Below are 5092 nucleotides of genomic sequence, written 5' to 3' on the forward strand. Positions count from 1 at the left end.
AAGGAGGTGGGAGAGGGGAAGTGAGAGGGTGGGAGAGGGAAGGGGGAAACCTGGGAGGAGGGAGCTGGACGGGGGAAGCCAGGGGAAGAAGGAGGAGGGGAAGTATCAAACTATGGTACACCATATCTTCAGTACTGTGTACATATGTGATCTCCTCACCCCAGAAAAGATATTTTGGCCTTGGAAAGGGTTCCAAAAAAGGCAATTAAAATGATCAGGGGTTTGGAACAGGTACCATATGAAGAGAGGCTAAAGAGACTGGGACTTTTCAGCTTAGAAAAAACGACGAGGAGTCCTGTGGCACCTTATAGTCTAACTGAAGTGTAGGAGCATAAGCTTTCGTGGGCAAAGACCCACTTCATCAGATGCATGTAGTGGAAATTTCCAGAGGCAGGAATAAATATGCAGGCCAGGATCAGGCTGGAGATGACCAGGTGGATCCAATCAAGGAGGATGAGGCCCACTTCTAGCAGCTGATCTGGAGGTGTGAATTCCAAGAGAGCAGAAGCTGCTTTTGTAGTTAGCAAGCCATTCACAGTCTTTGTTTAATCCAGAGTTGATTGTGTCAAACTTAAAGATGAACTGTAGCTCAGCAGTTTCTCTTTGAAGTCTGGTCCTGAAGTTTTTTTGCTGCAGGATGGTTACTTTTAGATCTGCAATTGTGTGTCCAGGAAGATTGAAGTGTTCCCCTACAGGTTTTTGTATGTTGCCATTCCTAATATCAGATTTGTGTCCATTGATTCTTTTACGTAGGGACTGTCCTGTTTGGCCAATGTATATAGCAGTGGGGCATTGTTGGCACATGATGGCATATATTACGTTGGTGGATGTGCAGGAGAATGTACCAGTGACAGTATGGCTGATCTGGTTAGGTCCTGTGATGGTGTTGCTGGTGTATATATGTGGGCAGAGTTGGCACCGAGGTTTGTTGCAAGGATTGGTTCCTGAGTTCGAGTTATTATGGTGCGGTGTGTAGTTGCTGGTGAGAATATGCTTCAGGTTGGCGGGTTGTCTGTGGGCAAGGACCGGCCTACCTCCCAAGGCCTGTGAAAGTGAGGGATCATTGTCCAGGATGGGTTGAAGATCACTAATGATGCGTTGGAGAGGTTTTAGCTGGGGACTGAAGGTGATGCCCCGCAGCATTTGCATTTACATGGCTGCCGCTTTTTTCCAGCTCGGGGTTTTTGGCGGAGAAAAGCGCCAGTGTAGATGCGATTTTCTGGAAAATAAGCCCTTTTCCGGAGGATCCCTTATTCCTACTTTCAAGGGGTTATTTTCCGGAAAATCACGTCTAGACTGGTGCTTTTCTCCGGCAAAAACCCCGAGCCGGAAAAAAGCGGCAGCCATGTAAATGCAAATGCCGTGGAGGATATTTAAATCCCCCGCGGATTTGCAATTCTGAAGTGTCTCATTAGCATCCCTTTTCCAGAAAGGGATGCCAATGTAGACACAGCCTTGTAGTGTAGTCATATCCTAAGAAAGGCATGAAGGTATGCTTAGAGTTGGCCAGGGTAGGGTACCACATCATGTCTGGCTAACTCTTGACAGTTTTCTAGCCAACTAAATGATGGTTATATCTCAGTGAAAGATCAGTAATACCTTGCTGATGAGCAGACTGGGCTCAAGATAAACTTTATATTAAGAACAGGAAATATGTACAGAATAAGATAACAAAAATGTCTCCTGCTTCACATAGCAGCAGCTTGGCAATAACCCTACCCTGGGCTTGTTTGGTTTTGCCCCATTAGGAAGTGTCACGGGAAATCCTAGGGGAGCATAACGAGTATGCAGGTAGTGAGTGGTCTCTCTATGTTACCTGGAGAAATTACCACAATGTGCCTCGGTCTCATGGAACTGAATCACAGAAATACAGTTGGAAAATCAGGAGTCTGATTCTGATCTGTACCAGTTTTGCATGAAGGTTATTTCTGATTTTATTTAGTGTTAAATGAGATCAGAATGAAGCTCAAAGGATTTTATGTTTTCTCTGGCAAGTAAGTTACCAATTGGGAGGCCCTGACTGCTAGGCAGATGGAGAAGCATGAATGAATTAACATGAAAACATTTTTTCTTTCTTCATTTCTAACTGAAATTGCTTTCAGCTTGCAGAATATTTAATGCATCCTCCGGTGATCACTTTTTTCAGTCTCCCATTTCCCCCACATGCTCTCAATGAGTTCATCTGTGAGCATCATGCACCATGGAGATGTATGAACCATATTTTAAGATGTACGGACATTATGATTGATTTTCCCTCCTTCAGTCACTGTGAGGAGTGACTGGATTCTTTGTCACTTTTAAGTTCGGTAACACACTGTTTCTCTAACCCCCCCTCCACCCTTTGCATTTAATCATATCTCAGGAAGGCATGTGATTTGGGAATGTCTGAGTCCCTCATGCTGAGCCAACAGGTTAGCTTTTAATTGGCTCTTATAAACATTTTTCAGGGATTTTGAAATGGTAACGAAAAAAGCTAAAAAAATATAAAGGGAATGTTGAGGCCTAGAAAATTCACAATTTTAAAAGGATTTCTCTTTTTGAGAACAATAATCTAATTAACTGATGGACTGTTGGAAAGTGATTTCCTAATGGAAATAGGAAAACATTTTTACATTGAAACATTTACTGAGGATGGAAGCAGATCTTTTATTTTCATTTAACACAGTATGAAAATGAGATCCACCCACTATCATATTCTAGTAAAGACAGATTTATTATGCCTGAAATTGACAATCAAATTACAAGCCTATCACAAGTGCTGCTGTGCTTATTAGCAGAATATTCTCATGCCCTGAAATATAGATTCCCTCTTTTTTATTATACTAGTGGTTAGATAGTGAGTATTCCACACCTCCCACATTACATATTGCCCAGAAGACACTTCAGGTAATCCAGCTGCAAATAATAACAGCTATCAGAAATGTTGTGAAGACGATGGCAGAACGCAGTGTCACAACAACACAACATATAACAAAGTAGGATATCTCATTCCTTATTTTTATCATCTTTATTATCAGGTTATTGTCTTCTTTTCATTTCACACTCTGTAAATTAGATCTCTCTTTTCCTATGATCAAGCATAATCTATATCTCTTAGTAAATGATCAATTATTCATAGGTATTTAGTACAACAATAGAAATGACCATACTATAACAACCAAATAAAAATTTCAAATATATGGATAAATTGCAGTTCCCAAGAATTGCAGTTTCAGGGCCAAATTCAAAGACTAGAAGTCTAAATCATAAGATGGGTGAACTAGAGTGCTTCATCTTAAAGGAGGATATTGATATAATAGGCATCACAGAAACTTGGTGGAATGAGGACAATCAATGGAACAGTCATACCGGGGTACAAAATATATTGGAAGGACAGAACAGGTTGTTCAGGTAGTGGAGTGCCAGTATACGTGAAAGAAAATGTAGAATCAAATGAAGTAAAAATCTTAAGTGAGCCAAAATGTTCCATAGAATCTCTATGGCTAGTAATTCCATGCTCCAGTAATAAGAATAGAATCATAGAGCTGGAAGAGATCTTAGGTCATCAAGTCCAGCCCCCTGCCCAACATAGGACCAATCCCAACTAAATCAATCCACGCAGAGTTTGTCAAGACTTAAAAACCTCTAGGGGTGGAGATTCCACAACCTCCCTAGGTAACCCATTCCAGTACTTCACCACCCTCGTAGTGAAATAGTTTTTCCTAATATCCAACCTAGACCTCCCCCACTGTAACTTGAGACCATTGCTCCTTGTTCAGCCATCCTTCATTATAGTGAACAGCCTTTCCTCTTTGGAACCTCCCTTCAGGAAGTTGAAGGCTGCTATCAAATCCGCCCTCATTCTTCTCTTCTGCAGACTAAACATACCCATATCCCTCAGTCTCTCCTCATAGGTCATGTTCTCCGTCCCCCTAATCATTTTGGTTGCCCTCTGCTGGACCCTTTTTTCAGTGTTTCCACATCCTTTCTATAGTGGGGGGCCCAGAACTGGACACAATACTCCAGATGTGGCCTCACCAGAGCCGAATAAAGGGGAATAATCACTTCTTTAGATCTGCTGGCAATGCTCCTCCTAATGCAGCCTAATATGTCATTAGCCTTCTTGCCTACAAGGGCACATTGTTGACTTATATCCAGCTTATCATCCATTGTAATCCCCAGATCCCTTTCTGCAGAACTGCTACTTAGCCTGTCGGTCCCCAGACTGTAACAATGTTTGGGATTCTTTCATCCCAACTGCAGGACTCTTTATTTGTCCTTGCTGAACCTCATCAGATTTCTTTTGGCCCAATCCTCTAATCTGTCTCAGTCACTCTGGACCCTATCCCTGCTCTCCAGCATATCTACCTCTCCCTAGCTGAGTGTCATCTGCAAATTTGCTGAGGGTGCAATCCATCCCCTCATTCAGGTCATTAATTAAGATGTTGAACAAAGAACCAATCCTTGGGGCACTCCGCTAGAAACTGACCACCAACCTGACATCAAGCCATTGATCACTACCCGGTGGGCCCGACAGTCTAGACAACTTTCTATCCATCTTACCTCATCTCAGAAAAGATATATTGGTACCGGAAAAGGTTCAGAAAAGGGCAAAAAATGATGAGGGGGTTGGAACAGGTCCCATATGAAAAAAGATTTAAAAGACTTGGACTTTTCACCTTAGAAAAGAGGAGAATAAGAGGAGACTAAGGGAGGATTACAGGAGTGAGTGGCCTGCATTGTGCAGGGGGTCAGACTAGATGATCATAATGGTCCCTTCTGACCTTAAAGTCTATTGCTGTGTCTAGACTGCATCCCTTTTCTGTAAAAGGGATGCAAATTAGACACATTGCAATTGCAAATGAAGCGGGGATTTAAATCTCCCCCGCTTCATTTGCATAAACATGGCTGCCGCTTTTTTCCGGCTCAGAGCTTTGCTGGAAAAAAGCGCCAGTCTAGACGCGGATCTTTCGGAAAATAAAGCCTTTTTCTAAAGATCCCTTATTCCTCTTAAAATAAGGAATAAGGGATCTTTTGGAAAAGGCTTTATTTTCCTAAAGATCAACATCTAGACTGGCACTTTTTTCTGGCAAAGTCCAATACCCTTATGCCA

This window comes from Pelodiscus sinensis, chromosome 4, assembly GCF_049634645.1.
Source record: "Pelodiscus sinensis isolate JC-2024 chromosome 4, ASM4963464v1, whole genome shotgun sequence".
Classification (NCBI taxonomy): Eukaryota; Metazoa; Chordata; order Testudines; family Trionychidae; genus Pelodiscus; species Pelodiscus sinensis.